General features: G+C 62.4%; 1 long non-coding RNA gene across 1 annotated transcript; it reads left to right on the top strand.

The window, feature by feature from the left end:
* The first annotated feature begins 483 nt into the window (after nucleotides 1-483).
* LOC117085034 lies at nucleotides 484-6,740 on the top strand. Its single transcript, XR_004437770.1, has 2 exons — nucleotides 484-799; nucleotides 6,256-6,740. It is a non-coding gene; the product is annotated as an uncharacterized LOC117085034 (long non-coding RNA).
* The last annotated feature ends 10,957 nt before the right edge of the window (nucleotides 6,741-17,697 follow it).

The raw sequence follows: 17,697 nt of genomic DNA, 5'->3' as shown, positions 1-17,697 counted from the left end.
CCTTGGTGGGAGGCGGGGCCCTGAGTGGAGGCGGGGCCTGGGTGAGAGGCAGGGCCTGGGTGGGAGGCGGGGCCCTGAGTGGAAGCCGTGGCCCAGGTTAGAGGCGGGACCTGGGTGAGAGGCGGGGCCTGGGTGAGGGGCGGGGCCCTGAGTGGAGGTGGGCCCTGAGTGGAGGTGGGCCCTGAGTGAGGGGCGGGGCCCTGGGAGGGAGGCGGGGCCTTAAGTGGGAGGCGGGACCTGGACGGGAGGCGGGACCTGGGCGGGAGGCAGGGTTCCCGCGGGAGGCGGGTCCCTGAGCGGGAGGCAGGGCCCTGAGTGGGAGGCGTGGACTGGGCGGGAGGCGGGGCCTGGGCGGGTGGTGGGGCCCGAGGTGGGAGGCGGGACCCAGGGCGGGAGGCGGGGCCCGGCGCCCTGAGTGGAGGCGGGGCCCGGGCAGGAGGTGGGTGGGGTCTGGGGCTCCGTGCATCCCGCCCCAAGGATACTTTCTCCCTAGCAGGTCGTGCGGTCAGGTTCTGCACCGTCCTTAGATCTCAGCTCTGAGCTGCCCTCACAGCCCTGCACATCTTTTCTGGCCACACCGGTGGCCCGCGGGGTTCTGGCTGCTTCTGTCTCGCGGTATAGGCCTCCCTGACTGGCCGCGGGTGTGGGGCGCCGTGGGCGGGGTCCCCGGGGCGAGGCTGCCCGGCCTCCGCGGTTGGTTCGGCGCCCGCGGGGCTGCAGCTCCCGGCTCGCACTCCATCATCGACGGATGACAGCGGGAACGGTGGGAGTTCATTACAGGGACCATGAATTGTTGGAGGTAATTTAGATTACAATTTAAAGTTTAATTTAAAAATCTATCAACAAATGTGAAAGTACTGGAGGAACATTTTAAAATGCACTTTAATCTCACCAGCACAAATAGCTTCTCGGGGCTCTAAACATCATCACCTGGAAAAACAGTAAAACTTTACTGCATCTTTAATTAAATTACAAACACAAAGGATAATTAACTTTTTTATTTTTATTTTATTCGTGCCATTGTTTCTCCTCCGAGTCAATATCTTCCGGCTGCAGGAGCGGCTGTTACGAGGAAGTTTACGGCGAGGCCTGATGGGTGGATGCCCCGGGGCGGATGCTCGGCCCATGCGCCCTCCTTGCGGGCCCCGCAGCGCTGGGGCCGCGCCCCTTTCTGCCCCCACAGCGCGGACACTCCTAGCTAGCCCGTGGCGGGAGGCGCCCTGGGGACACGCGTGGCCGTGGCTCGCGGGTGTCGCGTCTGCTCACCTCCGACCGGTACTGGGCGTTCTGAGTCTTAACTCACTCACGCCCCACAGCGGCCCTGGGAGGCAGCCCCACCGCTTTTACAGGCGGGGAAGCGGAGGCTCAGAGAGGTCGGGCCATCCGCCCTGGTCACACAGCGGCTGCGTCACCGGCGGACTCGAGCCTGGCCCCACCCGTGCGCGTTGCACTTCTGGGGGCTGGGCTGCGACTCAAGCCCCCTCTCCAGGACGCGGGGCTGGGACAAAGGGGCGAGTGCGGAGGGCGAGGGGGGTGGCGCAGGCGCCCACGCAGGGGCTTGGTACCTAAAAGTGACATGCCGGTCCCCATGGGGGAGTGGGCCGTGGGGGCCCGAGGGCGGCCGGGGTGGGGGGGCCTTCCCCGAGGGCCGTGGGCGCAGCGGCAGGGCAGAGCCGAGGCCACCAGGGGGCGCCCTTTCAGGCGGGGGCGGGGCCGGGGGCCGGGGGCGGGGGCCGGGGCGCTAGCTGGGACCCTCGGGCGGGGACGGCGGCTCGGGGCGGGGGGCGCACCAGGGCTGGGGGGCAGGGGCCTAGCGGGATTCCCTGGAGGCGCAGCCCTTTCCGGGTTGGTCGGATTCGGGAGGGCTCGGGAGGGGCGTCCAGCAGCGCTGGGTAGGGGACCTCGACTTCGGCCTGGAGGGCGGGGCGGGGCTATGGGGGGAGCACCCCGGCTCTGCGCCTGCGGGGCTGGGGGGTCTAGGGGTGTCGCAGCCGGGCCGCGCCCTTTCCTGCCCGCCCCGCCTCGAGAGGCAACCCCTCCCCTCCCCTTCTTCTCTCACTCCCCCTCTTCTCTCCCCTCCTCCGCCCCTTCCCTGCCCTCCCTTCCCTTCCCCGGTGACGGTGGGAGCCTCGGTTCGCTCCTTGCCTCCTCCGAGCCTCGTTGCCTCGTCTACAGAGGGCGGTTCGGGGTAGGGAGGTCGCAACCTCGTAGGTGTGTGTGGAGGGCGGGGCGCTTCCCACGAGGACCTGCAGAGTCTGGTGGGTCTGTCGTACTCACGACAAATATTCTGCCCCCAGCAAGGCCCGTGTGATGCCCTCTCCCCTCACCTCCTACCCCCACACGTTCCTGCAGAGCTTCCAGGCCACACCGACTCTCACGCCCACACTCTGCGCCCTTCTGCACACCGGGTGCGGGCACTAGCGCACGCACCGCCGTCCCCAAGGCTCGTTGGCCCCTCCTGCCTGGCACGCCCGCCCCTGGCACTTGCATGCAGACGGGGCGCAGGCCACACGGGGTGTTCAGTTTTAGAGCGGTGGCTGCTTAATTATTGGTTAATCTAGCAATTTAGCATGCTTCATTTAATTCTAATTAGGAGAATTAATAGGCAGGGAATAGCGATTTCAATAGACTGGCACAAAACAAAACCTAGCCTGGACATCGTGCCGGTCTGGAGGCCGTGTCCAGGCTTGGGGTGGGCTCTGGGGGTGTTGGCAACCAGGACTGCAGACCCTCCCAGATGCCTGAAGGTCGTGGCGGGGGAGGGCACTCAGGGCGAGCAGGAATCGCGCTGTGGCTGCTCACCGCGGCCTGCAAGGGCAGCCGGGCCAAGGGCATGGGGAGCATCCCCAGGCAGCACCCCCGCGGCCCCCCACCTGCACCCCTGCAGCCCCTCACCTGCAGTCCCCCACCTGCAGCCCCGCGACTGCCTGGCCCCGCAGAGCCTGTGTTTGTCTCTGCTCATGATCGGCTCCCTGACAAGGCCCCGACATTGGACAAGGCTGTTCCTCTAATTAAGGGTGCTAATTGAATTAAATGGCCGCGGTAATGAGCAGATGAGCGGCATAAAAAGTACAGAGTCAGATAGGCCAATTAACAAGAGCGCCGCGCATAATTATAACATTGGAAATACATGCAGCTCGCTCCAGCATTGTTAATTGTTACCGGGGGATTTATGGTAATTGGCCCACAACAGGCAGCCGGGGAACCTGCCCAGGGCTGGTAATTAAAAAAATGATATTCTACACAAATGCCGGATGGCCTAATTAGGCCTTGATTTACATAAAGGCCTGTGAGGAGGTGCTGGGCACCTCACCGCTGCTGCTGGGGCCACTCTGGCCAACAGTCCACGAGGTGAGGCCAGCAGGCAGGAGCCCCCACAACACCCCACACCCTGTGGCCACGGGAGCTGCTGGTGTCCAGGCTCCGTCTGTTGGTGGCGTCCCCATGGCCATCCCTGAGCACTGAGCACAGGCCCTGCCTCTGTCTGGGAGAAGACCTCCAGGGCCCAAGGCCACCTTCCCCTGGGTTCGCCACTGTCCTGGGGGGCAAGTCCATCCATCCAGCACATGGCCCCCTCTACTCTCCCTGTGTGCTCCCCTCCTGCAGTGTCCTAGTGAGTGTGCCTGGCCAATGTCCTGGGCGCATGGTCAGGCAGGTGATCTGGGTCCAGCCCTCCCCTACCACGAGGACAGCCTCAGACCCAACACCCCTGGTGCAGGAAGTGCCCCTGCCCCCACCCTACCCACTCAGTTGCCTCAGAGAAGACCCGAAACACTACCAGATGCACAGAGGGCTGGAGGGAGGGAGGGGCTGGGAACAGTGTGCATTGTGGGAGAGAGGGGCAGGGGCACCCTTGGAAGGCAGAGAGGAGGCCAGCTAAGCTCTGACTCATCCCTCGGTCTGATTTACCCCCCTCCCTCAAGGAGGCTGCCCTGCGCCCCATTTTACAGAGTGGGAAGTGAAGTCTTATGTCTGACAAACTAGGCCCAAGTCTCAGGGCTTCCACCACAGCCCGTCTCCTCTCCAGGGGCTGTCCCCAGGGGCCAGCATGGTGGCAGGCATCTCCAGAATGTGGACCCCTGCCGGCCCCAAGCCCCAGTCCCAGCAGGGGCACAGTCCCAGCCACCCCTGCGGCATCCCCGGCCCGCCGCCGCTGCCACCCCTTCGACTTTCTCAAGCAGATTTACCGTAACGTTCACACTCTGAACAGAAAACTCTGCCTCATTTACAAATGTAATTTCAATTGAGGGTAGTTTTCCAATCTCCTTTCATTTGAGTCCCAATTGAGCCCCTTCTCGCCATGCTGATGGCATGATTAGACAGTGTGCGCGCCGAGGCAGATTAGTCAAGCGCGGCCCCGTAAATTGGGAAGGATGTTTTATCAGGACACGTCGCTGCACTGCAGGCAGCTGTGGGGTGCTCTGGGCTGTCCCCTCAAATCACGGTTATGGAATAATTTAGCCCGCGATTCTCTGCGATTACTGCCGCCACTGATCATGCTGTCACTTTCCGAGTGAGCACTTCATCCTGCGTTTATTCATGCCAGATCTGTTTTGCTTTCGTAATGAGCACATATTACCCCGGCACAAAGAGGATGAAGGCGGCCGCGTGATAGATAGGCGTGAGATTAAATGGGATCTTTATGACTTCTGCAGCCATCAGTTCTGACTGTGTGATAAGACGCGTCGACTAGGGCCCTGATTTGCTCTTTATTGGAGCCAATATTAGCATGCGCTCACCAGTGCACGGGCTGATCAAACCCACTTAAGGTGGACTCACCGCATAGGCCCAGCTGCAGATGCTGCTGGGATAGCCAGGAGGGAGGCTGTAGCCCACAGCTGGGCAGGTGGGGGGTGGTGTGGAATTCTCACACTGCCCTGGGGCCACTTCACCCTGGGTGGCTGCAGGGGGTCCCGGGGGTGAGGTGCCCCTGGCAACCCCGGGCACAGTGGGCTGTCCTGTATGCCTGGGTCTCAGGGTGGCCCTCTCCTTTCCCACCCCTTACCAGGCTGCCAAGAACGATGACTCTCCCAGCCTATTCTGGGGACCCAGCAGCCTCCTCATTGTGTCCCCAGCTCCTGCTCTCTGGCAAGGGGGGAGATTGGCTTGTTTAGGACCCCAGGGGTGCCAGGCCATTTCCTGGGTGCGGGGAGTGTCCAGCACCTTCCTCTTCCACTCAGTATCATGGAGACCCCTCCCTCCTCCTGCTGGACAGCTGCCACCTGTACTCAGCTTCGGGTAAGGCGCTCCCCGTCCTGCCTCTCTATCTTCCTGCCATACCTTCAGCAACCCCCTGGACAGCCCCTCTTCCAGGCCACCCCTCTGTCAGGGGCACTGCTTGTGCCTATCACTGCCTTTCTTTCCCCTGGTGTGGCCCCTGCCAGACCGCAGCCATCTCCCCTGTCAAAGTCCCCTGCAGCTCAGATTGGATGATGCCAAGTGCAGCCCAGGGCGTGCAACTCGGGTGCAGGGTGGGATGGGGTAAGATTAGGGGCCAGAGAGACTCGGGGTGTGGCGGAGTCCTGGACCTGAGTCCACACAGCGTCCCATCCTGTGGCCGCGCTTTCTCCTGAAGGGGCTCCAGCCCTCCCCAGGGGCCGCAAGCCCAGCTGGGGTGTGCCCCATGCAGTCAGCCCTGCCGGGCGGCCCCCAGCTGCCTTTTCCCCAGCAGGGCATGGGCAGGCAGTGGGCACTCAGGGGGTAGCTGGCTTGCTGCACTCTGTCCTCTTGGTGGGCGGATGGGACCCCTTCACTGCGTGGGGACTGGGCTGCTCTCATGTGCCTTTAGACGTGCAGGTCGCTTCTGTGGTCACCTTCTGTGAAGGGCCTTTCACTCATCCACCTGGCACATTTTTAACCTCAGTGTCATGTGTTGGCACCGAGGGAGGCAGAGGCCATGAAAGCTGGTCACAGCCGAGGGGTTCGGGCAGCTGGTCCGTCTGGGGAGGCCCAGCAGCCTGGCACACAGGGCGTGGGCCCTCCTGCCAGAGGCAAGCTGAGCCTGCCACCCGCTGACCACCAGCCGTCCAGCCAGCCCCACTCGCTGGCTCCAGGCCCACCTCTTGCACCTGCCAAGGCCTCGCCGGTCTCAGGGGAGCCCGTGTCTGCAAGGCCCCACAGGAGGGGCTGGGATGGAATGGGGCTGAGGGTCCCTTGAAATGATCCCTCGGCTGAGGGCCACAGAGGAAGAGGGGTGTGGGGGCAGCAGAGACCATCTGTGTTTTTGAAGAATGTCTTTTCCAATCTTCCTCATAGAGGAATCCGAAGAAACATGCTGGATGTCCCCGGAGGAGGAGCTGAACCCATTTGAAGGGGGGCTTCACTGACTCTCTCCACACACAGGCCACCGGGGGAGAGCAGCCACATGACCAGCAGGCTAGGGCTTTTGCCCCTGATGGGAGGGGATGAGGAGGGCACCGGTCTGGCCCTGAGACAACCCCTAGACCAGCCCCAACTGGGACACTCTGCAGGACGTCAAGCAGCGCCCCCCAAAGCTGTCAAGGCCATCCTAGACCAGCGGGGCCTCAGGAGATGGTGCAGAGTCCCGGACCAGACAAAGGGCACTGGGAAAGCAGGAGCCCGAAGGAAGGCTGGAATTCAGGGAAGAGCCACGTGCCAGGCTGTGACGAAGGTGACAAGATGAAACACTGGTGGGGGAGGGGGAGGCATCCGAACTCTATGCACTGTCTTTGCACTACTCTGTAAATCTAAAATTATTCAGAAGTGAAAGTTAAAAATCACTCTGGCTCTGGTGTGCAGTGTGGCTGCTGGGAGGGGGGTGAAGAGCTGGGGATGAGGGAGAAGCTGGGATGAGGGAGGAGCTGAGGCCGAGGGAGGAACTGAGATGAGGGAGAAGCTGAGGGTGAGGGGGAGCTGAGGATGGCCGGAGCTGGGAGGGAGAAGCTGGGGATGAGGAGGAACTGCAGTGAGGGAGAAGCTGGGAATTGGGGAGGAGCTGAAATGAGGGAGCAGCTGGGATGAGCGAGGATCTGGGAAGAGGAAGGAGTTGGAAATGAGGGAGGTGCTGGGATGAGGGAGAAGCTGGGGATTGGAGAGGATCTGGGGAAGAGTGAGGACCTGAGGGAGGAGCTGGGGATGAGGGAGTGGCTAGAATGAGGGAGGAGCTGGGAAAAAGGAGGACCTGGGATGAGGGAGGAGCTGGGGAAAAAGAGGAGCTGGGATGAGAGAGAAGCCAGGAAGAGGGAGGAGCTGGGAATGAAGAAGGATCTAAAATGAAGGAAGAGTTGGGATGAGGGAGAAGCTGAAGGGGCGGGAGGTGTGGAGAGACATTTTAGAGGTGGGAGGCTGTGTGTGTGTGTGTGTTTGAATGTGTGAGGGTGAATATGTGAATGTGAGTCAATGTGTGTGAATGTGGGTGTAAATGTGAGTGTGTGTGTGCGAATGTGTGTGTGAATGTGGGTGTGAATGTGAATGTGTGTGAATGTGAGTGAATGTGAGAATGAATGTGTGTGAAATGAATTATGTGAATGTGGGTGTGTGAATGTGAATGAATGTGTGATTGTGAGTGAATATGTGTGTGTATGAGTGTGCGAGTGAATGTATGTGAAAATGTGTTTACATGTGAGTGTGTGTGAGAGCAGTTTTGCAACTGGACAGTGTGTGCATGTGTGTGTAGGATGTTCTGTGTGTGTGTGCAGGGTCCTCCACCTGCCTCCACAGTGGGGTGTGTGTGTGTGTGTGTGTGTCTGGACAGTGTGTGCATGTGCGCATAGGATGTTCTGTGTGCGTGTGCAGGGTCCTCACCTGCTTCCACAGTGGCGTGTGTGTGTGTGTGTCTGGACAGTGTGTGCATGTGCGCGTAGGATGTTCTGTGTGGGTGTGCAGGGCCCTCCACCTGCCTCCACAGTAGGGTGTGTGTGTATGTGTGTCTGGACAGTGTGTACATGTGAGCACAGGATGTTCTGTGTGCGTGTGCAGGGCCCTCCACCTGCCTCCACAGTGGCGGAGGGGTGTGTGTGTGTGTGTGTGGATGGTGTGTGCATGTGAGCATAGGATGTTCATGTGTGCATGTGAGCATAGGATGTTCGGTGTGACTGCGTGTGCAGGCGCCTCACTTGCCTCCACAGTGGCTTGGCCACACCTTTTCACAGCCGGGGAAGCTGCGGGGCAGGAGTCAGGATTGGTGGTGTCATCTGCCTGTCCGCTGAGCCCCTCCCACCCTCCTGCTCCCACCAACACCCACCTGGCTTCTGCCACAGGTGGCTCGCTCTTTGTGATTTTTAGGTCTGCAGCCCCCTTCCCCCCACCAAGCCATGGATGTCCCCCAGCTGTCCCCACAGGAGTGTGGTGAGGGTCTACACGGAGCCCTAGCTGGGGCGCCTGCCTTGGATGCTGGGTGGGGGTTCCGTGCCTCCTGCAGGCCCCCCCAACCTCACCCTTATCGGAGCTGCTGAGTGCTCCAGACTCCCTCACCCACCGCCCTTAATAGAAACCCATAAATATCTCTACTTGCTAATTTAAAAAGAGACCGGCTGTTTATGAGCACCCCAAGAATGACATTTATGGGCCTGAAGGTAAGTGATTATTGACAGTAGACAAAGGCCCGGGAGTGGAGGAGCCGGCCCATTCACTGGCGGAGATAAGGCAAGTGTTCCCCTTTCTCATGCTAATTTCAAACCTGAACTGTACACATTAGAGCAGGGAGGACTTCCCTTTCTTTTCATCTTAAATGTCACTACAAAGCGCTGGGATCCCAGGAAAGAGATGCCAGGAGGACGCTTCCCTGCTGGGGGCGTGGGAGTGTCGCTGTGGCTGCCAGGCGGTGGTGGTGGGGCTGGGATGGGGGACCGGGCTGAGAACTCAGGGTGTGGGAGGCGCCAGGGTGCGGGGTCTTGTCTCCTCCAGGTGTCAGAGCGCCTGACCCCACAGCTCAGCTCCCAGGCAGAGCGGCCAGGGACCCACCGTCTTCCCATCTCACCAGGCCTCAGCCCACCGAGTGCTTAAGAGAAAAGCGGGATTAAATGTGTATGTTTCTGTGCCTGTTTATTCCATGTGTGTTGGGAGCTGCTGCCGGCACACTTGTTCCAGGGCGAGGAAAATCGGGGTGGCTGCTGCCCAGAGAAAGGCGGGGCAGCCCAGAGAGCAGCTTTCCACCTCCTTGCCCAATGCACCCCTTACACTCTCCCTTCCCCCGTCCAGGGTCAGGGCTCCACGAGGAGCAGGAGGTCACCCCCAAGCGCCTTGCTGAGAGGCCCTTCCGCCTCATGGGGCGGTGGCAATGAAGAGCGCACTTAGACCCAAAGGACAGGGCACTCAGGGCGGCGAGCACAAGGCCTCAATTCCAGGGACACCTTCCTCCTGCCAGTGCAAGGACCTGGAGATGTTCTCGCCCTGGCAGCACTGGCACCTGGCACCAGGTCTGGTTCACCTGCTGACCCCAGCCCAGGTGAGGTCCTGCCTGGCTGGCGTCAGGGCTGGGAAGGTGGAAAAACAGCAGGTGATTCTCCTGGGGCAGCCTGGAGGAAATGCGTGGACTGGGAGGACGCAGGCTGGGCAGCCAGCAGCCTGGCCCAGTGAGGCTCAGCCTCGGCCTCCGCTTCCACCCCTGCACTCACAGCTGCAGACACCGTGCTTGGGGCAAGACTGCTGGGCTGGGGTCTGCCAGACCCTCAGTGAGGCGGCCAGCATCCCCACTTTACCTGGGAACTGGGGATGAGGGTCAGAGTCTGCCCCCACGGCCCTACCCACACTCCTAACCCTTGGAAGCCTCTGCTGCACACCCGTGACCTGTGGTGGGCTGGGCACTGCCCTCACCCTGTGGCCCTCATGGCTCCCACGGCCCCCACCTACAGTGTCCTGAGCGGAGAAGGGAGTCCCCAGATGCACAAACACAGGTTCCAACTCGCAGCCTCGCCCACCGAGGCCTCACTGCACATCGTGGAGGTTGGGGCAGCCTCTTCAGCCCCACAGGCCCCTCCCCTGCTAGTCTGGCCTTAAGCAGCTCCTCCAAGCCCCTCAAAGGCCCAGGAGGCTGGCAGGTCTGGTCCCAGTGGCCTCCCCAGCCCCCTTGACCTCCTTAGCTGGGCTGAGGCTGCCTCTACCCACCTGGGCACCCTCTCTGTCTCCTGTCTCACGGGCTTGCTGGGTCCATTCAGATCTGACATGAGGGCTGTGCCGTTTTGTTGGCCTGGAATGGACGGGGCGTCCAGGAGGAACTGCACTCGGGGAACTAGGGTTGGAGAAGCCCCTGAGGAGAGAGGATGGGGCCGTCATTTGGGGCCCCCTGCTGCTGATGCAGGGGTGCAGACGGGCCGTGAACCTGGTTCTGGGCGTTCACGGGGGGAGCTGTGGAGCCGAGCAGTGTGAGAGGGAGGCAGGTCCCTGAAAGCCTCACTGTCCTCACCCGGCACACACGGATGGTGTCACAGCCAACCTGTGTGGATGGATAAGCTACCTGATGGAGGTGCCAGATGAGGACCCAGCTGCTCTGCTGCCAGGCGCAGGGCTCTGGCCTTCACTGCACAGCCGGCACCGAGCCCAGTGTCAGGCACATGGAGGATGCTCAGCCCACCCTGGCCAGGCCAATTCCTTTGTCCCCTCTGGATCCCTGTGTTTGTTGAGTGGCTGAATGACCCACTCTGTGTGATGTCTGAGGACTGAGCCACCCCTTCCGCTAAACACTCTATCCGCACACTTCCAGGCGTGAGTAAGGAATTCTGCGCCCTTGCACCTTCTTCCTACACAGGGACCCCCCCAACAGGTGTCCAGAACCCAAAGTTCTGTGGCCTAAGGAACCCCGCTAGATAAGCCGGGAGGCCAATATCCCCGCCTGTCAGTGTCAGGAGCCCCTGGCGTGGGGTTGTGAGCACCAGGCAGATCTGAGGATCTGAGGATCTGAGCGGATTCCTCAGCCAGGTGCATCTAAGGGCATCTGCCGGCTGCAAGCCAGCCATGTGCCCCCTACGCGGGTGTCTTAGAGGCGGCGTGAGCTCCAGACAGCACCCTGGAGCTGGGCTGTGTCCAGGGTTCTGCCTCCCCTGTGGCATGTTCCCTGCAACTTCATTTCTGCCCCAAAGTCTCCCCAAGAAAAGCGTGTGACTAACGCCATTGCGTTGCTGTGTGAAGCTGGGGGTCTGGGGGGCCTCACGGTGGGTGAGGCCAGCCTCATGGCTGCCGTGATTCCAGCTCCACAAAGGGCTCCTACCTCGTTCTGCTGCTGCCCCACCTTTCCTCCCCAACAGGCAAGGACAGGGCAGGAGGGGACGCCCTGCACGAGAGGAGCTGCTCAGTGCTGCCATCCTAGCCCTGCCGCTGGTTCTGGCCTTGATCTCCTCGCACAACAGGCCCAGCCTCTCTTCATGGGCCTTTTCCTGCCTTTGCCCACACACCCCTGGGATCCAGGGTCATCTGAGCCAAAAGGCCTTCGAGGTCATCCAAGGTCATCCAGGTCCTCCTGGACCACAGCACCCCAAATTCCCCTGAGCTCCCCAGAGGGCTGCTCAGCCTCTGAGAAACACAGGGGAGAGCCCGCTGTAGCCCGCTCCACATCCTGCAGGCTCAGAGCCAGAGGCCGGAGAGGCCAGGCAGGCTGTGGGGAGCTGGGACCTGCCCCGTGCCCTGCAGGCTCCCCAGGACACACCGCCCTTGGCTCCTACAGACCCACGGCCACACAGGAGCCCCAGGACCAACCAGCTCAGCCTACCGGAGACCTCGAAGGCCAGGCAGCAGCTTGCCGGGCCTGTGCCGGGAGGGTCTGCCCCGGAGCTGCTGGGGCTCCTGAGAAAGCCTGCCCTGGTGGCTGCCGCGGCCCTCCCAGCCTCTGGAGGACCCCAGGGCCTGGCGTTTCTAATGCCCCTCAGAGCTGGTTCGCGTGGGCGTTCTCAGGCAGCTGGAAAATGGAAGGGCTCGCTGGGGCGCCCTGGGAAGTGTGTGGCCGCTCCCTTCTCTTTCGTCCATTTCCCCTCAAACAACTTCCCGGGAAATGGACGCGGATGCCTCTGACAGTGGATGATGGATGGTGCCGCACAGCCTGCCCGGGAGAGCGCCATGGGGCTGCGGGTGGGAGGCGGTGTGGGTGGGGTGGGCCGGCCGCTCCAGGCTGTCTGTGGGCTGCATGCGAGAGGGTGCAGATGGGATGGGGGCGCTGCTGGAGGAAGGACCCGCAGAATGAGCTGTGCAGTCATGGGGAGCGCGCCCTCCGGACACTTGCTGTGGGGAGACTCCTGGGTGGCTTGGACCCTGCCCCGTTCTCCAGCCTGAGACCCAGACCGCTCATCATCTCACCAGGCATCGGCTCCCTCATCTGTAAAATGGGCCTGTGCTTGCCCTGCCCCGTGGCGGCGTGAGCTCCAGGAGGTGCTGCTGAGCTGGGGCCTGGTGCACAGAAGGGAGCTCCGCGGGGGCTGCGCTGGTCACTGGGAGGCCTCAGGGTGTGCGGCCGGGCCTGCTCTGGCTGGGAGACTTCCACCTTAAGGTGTGAGGAGCCCTCCGTGGCCGAGCTCCCCTCCGCCCCCACCGCCCTGGTGACAAATACTAATGTCTAAATCAGCAGCCGCAGGCCGCCGCCTGCCGTGTTCTTTGCTGAAATGTCACCTGTTCCTATCTAACGATTTGCATAATGCAAACCTTCTCACTCGTAAAATACAGATTAAGAGGGGAAGCCAGAGTCATTCTGGAACCAGGGAGCCATTTCAAAGGGAACGAGGAGGGAGGCCTGGGAGGCGCGGTGCTCTTAACCCCGTCCCTGCCGGCCCTGCCTGCGCCTCCACAGCCGGTCTGGCCCAACATACTGGGGCTGAGCTGGGGTCGAGGTTGACCCCGTGATGCCGGGCAGGTCCAAGATGTGGGTGGGGGAGGGATGCTGCCCAGCCCTTCCCCTGACCACACGTGTGTCTCCCATCCCCCTGCACCTTCCACCCATGTGTGGAGGGGAGGCTGGAGGGGCCGGGGTCCCTGGGCTGGGACTGCGCCTGGTAGGTCCTTGGGGGCCTTTGGGGCTGTCCTGGCCCCAGGTGTTTTAAAGATTTGGCCCCAGGCTGAGGAGGGACTCCGAGCCCAAGTCATGATTAGGGGTTTCTCCAACCCCTCAAATCTGACTGGGTGTGTGGCCTCAGAAAAGGGGGAGCAGGTGCTGAAGACAGAGGAGATCCCAGGACTCTGCTGGGCACAGGGGGCATGGCCAGGGCCACCCCTTCAGCCTGGGTTGTGGGGCCATGGCCAACTTCTGGGCCGGAGGAGGGGCCAGAGGGTCCTGAAGGTCCCCAGGCGCTGTCTCTGTTGGGGGATGGTGGGGGACAGGGCTGCTGCAGGGGGTGGGAGAGGAGCTCAGAGGATGGGGTCTCTCTTCCCGCAGGAGGTGAGGCTGCTCCCCGCCCTGCGAAGCGAGGAGTGGGTGGGCCTCACGCAGCTCCAGGTCCTTCATGCTGCAAGGCCAGCGCCCGCTCGAGGGTCCTGAACCTTACCCCTCCCTCTCTCCCTCCACTGGTCTGCCCTCCACCGGTCCCGGGTACCACCAGCCCTGTCCCTCCAGCTGCCCTGGGAGGGGCTGGGCTCTGGCAGGGTTCTGGGGAAAGGCGCTGCACACATCTGCAGGTCTGAGCCCTGCGGGGTGGGGTGCCGTGAAACCTGCGACTGCAGCAGAGTGAAGGTGGACCCAGAGCGGCACCAAGGACAGGGAGGCCCCGATGTCTAAAGGGTCAGAAGGAGAGGCCAGAGAGCCGAGGCTGCAGCAGATGTGGAAGGGCAGTGGGTGCCTGACCTGATGGGGGTGGGGGAGACCCCCGGTCCAGCCCCTGCTCCAGGAGGCTCACAAGGGAGGGGCTGACTTACAGGCTTTCCCTGAGGAGAAGAAGAGAGATCCGGGCCTGGACCTCCCCGAGAGCCCCCCTCTGTAACTCCACCCACAGGGAGCCCTGCTCACCTGGAGCTACACCCCACCTGTGACTTCCCCCAAAGCCACACCCACTGAAGCCGCACCCACCTGGAGCCCCCGCTCCACCCGGAATCACACCCACCTGGAACCACACCCACCTGTGACTCCACCCACATCCCCGCCCACCTGGGGCCCCGCCCTACCCAGAGTCCCCTCAGCCGGGAATGCTACCCATCTGGAACCTTGCCCCTCTGCCTGCCCTGCAGCTTTCCTCTGATCATGGACCTGGGGAGTCTGGATTTACCAGCTCCCAGCATTCATCTACCCTTTCCCTCACCTCTCCCGGGAGAGTGGACGCCTGGCAGCCTTCCCTGGTGCTCCCAGGCGCCGTGGCATTCTCATCTCCGCATTGGCAGCGCTGCAGCTTTAGCGGTGGCTCTGCGGGCCGGCTTGGTGCCGCGTCCATATCAGCTCGGGAAGCGCTGGCAGCCCTGCAGTTGGTGCCACCTCTTCTTGGCGAGCTCCAGCACAGATGGCATCTGTGTCTGATGCCCACGAGACACAATCCAGACTACCCCTGGGCTCCACAGAGCCTCCCCCTCTGCAGGTGGGGCTCCTGCCTCCCCCCGGGGATGAAGGGGGTCACTGTCCTGGATCTGAGGTCTTTCCCAGGGCCGTGGGACCTCAGGCTGTCCCAGCACCTCTACCGCAGTGCCTACGGACAGGTTGGGGAGGCTGGTGTGCACACACGTGACCTAGTGTGCTGGCTTCTCTGTACTTGGAGAGCCCAGTTCTGCCCCTCTGCTGGATGCTCTCTGTGGGCAGCAGGCGAGCCGTCTGTCCCCACGGGGCACCTGCGGGGCCACACTCTCGCTCTGCACGAGCCTGTGGACATCCTGAAGTCAGTCTCAGTGGACACCAAGAACAACATTCCTAAACCTGGGTTCAGGGATGTCTAGCCATGGGGTCATTAGGTTGAGCCACAGCCAACCCGCCTGCAGGGGCTTGATTTATGGCCAAGAGACTGAGAGGGCCCCCTGCAGGGTCTTCAGCCCACAAGGCCAGGGCCAGGCCTGGGACCCCAGGATCCCACCCACATAGAGGCCTCTGTCCCCTCCAGGGGCAACCTCACCTGTGTGGGCATGTCCCCACCTGGAGGGGATGCTAAACCTTGCTAAACCTTGGGGCAAGTCTGAGGCCCCAAATGATGCCGCCCACCCCTATTTCTGGCCCAGCTGAGCAATGACCCAGTCTGGCTCTGAGCTGATGGCTCTGAGAGACCCCTGAGGAGCAGGGGTGTTGAGTGGCTTTCGTGCCCGGAGCTGCTGTCACTGACTGCCCTGACCTCTCTCGAGGCTGACGGGCTGTGGGGTTTTCCAGTCTGAGCTTGCAGGGGAGTGGCCTCGGGGGTGGGCGGAGGTGAGGACCAGGGAAAGGCTGTGAGCAGCCGGGTGGGGCTGGGCCCCTCACTGCTCGTCCATCATTCACCTGCCTTGCCAGAGGGGCCCAGCCTTGGCAAGGTCAGAGTCCTGCCTACCAAGAGCAGAGGTTCTGGGGACTCTGACCTGCAACCAGACGGCTGCCGAGAGGCCCCCAACACGGAGGCCCAGAGAACAGCCAAGGATGGCCCCACGTGGGACCCAGGGAGCAAGGCCAGGGTCCCCAGGACTAGGAGGCCTTGGACAGGGCTTGGCCCCACAGCTGGGGAAGATGACGCCGGCTCAGCTCCGTGAGGGACGCCAGGTACAGGAGGTGTAGAGCTGGGCTGCCGAGGGCTCTGCATCAGCAAGCAGGCCTGGCATGCTGGGGAGCTGAGGGGCAGGGGGAGCGCCTTTGAGGGCCCCCAGCACAGCTGGCTGCATCTGCAGTCTCCCCCGTCCTGCCCCTCACTCTGGCTTCTTCAGACCACTGACCCCACAGGGCCCCCTCCTCAGCCATCAGCAAAGACAGGCTGGTGCTGCTCCTTTAAGCACCTTGTCCTGACCTGCACTCCCCGTCCACCTCCCTGCCACCTCAGCCCACCCCCATCCCGTGGAGGGGCAGCCCCCACGGCCCTCCCGCACCCACACCAAGGGGGTTCCTGTCTGGTCAGCATGATGATCTTGCTAAACCTCGAGGGCAAGTCTCAGGCCCCAAATTACGCCCCCATCCACAACATTACCTGGCCCAGCTGACGTCTCCCTCCTCCTGCAGACACCCTACAGCTCCCATAGCTCTGCCTCCCCATCAGCCATCTCCTCACAGCTTCCTCCTGGTCCCGTCCCTGCTCCTCTTGTGCTGTTCCCACACACCACACCTGTCCCACCGCCCTCTCCGCCTTTTCACGGTTGCTGCCTGAGGCCTCATTGCCTCTGGGGTCCCGCCCCTCCTCTGCTCAGATTCCCACTGGCTCCCCTGTGCCCCAGAAGCCTGCTGACCCTCAGGCGTGCACCTGTTCCCCTTCAACCATTCTGCTTTGTGTCCCTGGGTCCCACAAGCAACCGGTTAGCCATCCAGCCTTCGCTCCAGTGCCCAGGGCATTGCAGGGCACAGGTGGGTGCCCTTAAGCCTAGTGCAGTGACCAGGGGCACCCCAGGGTTGGGGCCACCGGGACCATCCTCTCTGGGGTAAGTCACCCCAAGTTCTGGGCCTAGATGTGCTGGGTGCTGGGGAGAGCGGGGGCAGAGGGTGCCACACGGGTCACTCCTGCCTCCACCGTAGGGGTGGGGGTGCAGCCCTGAGAGTGGCCGGGAGGCGGAGATGCGGAAGGGCCAGGCCTCCAGCTGCTGATAAAGCTTCATTAGTGGCCTCTCGCTAATGAGAAAGCTGGGCTGATTATGACAAACTGAAGGGGGCAGGGGCTAAGTGGAGACACCAGACACCCTGGGGCAGGGGTGGGGTTGGAAGGGTGGGCAGGGTGGAACGGAGAGGTGGTTTCCAGGACCCTTGCTCCTCCAGTGCCCCCACGCTGACCCTTCACCTGCCCCTGCCCAAATCCCCACCCGCCTCGCCTCACATGCCCAGCTCTCCAAAGTGCATGAGGCCCGTGCAGCAATGGGTGGGGGTCCTTAGGGGTGACGAAGTGAACTGTTTCAGGCTTTTCTGGGCAGGACAGGAGGAAGGGCAGTCCTTAGCTTGAGGCTGGAATGGGGGTACAGGGCTTGGATGGAGACTCAGGGGCCCCTAGGGCTGCAGGGAGGACTGGCCAGGCAGGTGAGGAGTTGCCCAGAGACCCCGGCCCAGCCATGGGGTTGTTGAGGACACCTTGAACCACCCTAGCAGAGACGGCCAGGCCAAGGCTGGGGCAGGGACCATGTGAGGAACACCCACCGCGTGGGGAGCTGGCCCTGTGGTCTCTGGCTTGGGTGGGGAGGCACAAGCTCTGTGCCTCGGTTCCCCAAGAGTACCCCAGAGAAGAGGCCCATTTCCTCCTCTCCTTCAGTCCAGGAGGTGTCTGGCTTGGGAGACACACAGTCCTGGTTCTGCGGCTCAGGTGCCCCTCGTCTCTCTAGGTCCTCGTCCCCATATCCAGGAATCTCAGGTGCAGGGTCTGCTTTTTCTGGGAAGCACCCCGTAGCTGGGGCAGAGGCAGCTGTCTGAGCTTCCCTTTGTCCATCTGTCTGCCTGTTTCAAGCCTCACTGCACACCAGACTGTCCCAAGAGCTGGGCGCAGCAGGCAGAGAAGATCCTGCTTTCAACATCCAGGCCGCAGCCCTGCCCACCCTCACAGGCCACCCTCCCTCTGCTCCGCCCTCCCCCCAGCAGCCCCTTCCAGGCCACTGCCCGTCAGACCTGGGGACCCACAGTGCCGTGTGGATGCAGCAGCCCTGGATGTCCTGACACCTCCCTTCCCAACGCCCGTCCCCAGTCAACTTCTGGAACCTTCT

This window comes from Trachypithecus francoisi, unplaced genomic scaffold, assembly GCF_009764315.1.
Source record: "Trachypithecus francoisi isolate TF-2019V2 unplaced genomic scaffold, Tfra_2.0 Lachesis_group1, whole genome shotgun sequence".
NCBI lineage: Eukaryota > Metazoa > Chordata > Mammalia > Primates > Cercopithecidae > Trachypithecus > Trachypithecus francoisi.
This window is presented reverse-complemented; position numbering and strand designations above follow the sequence as displayed.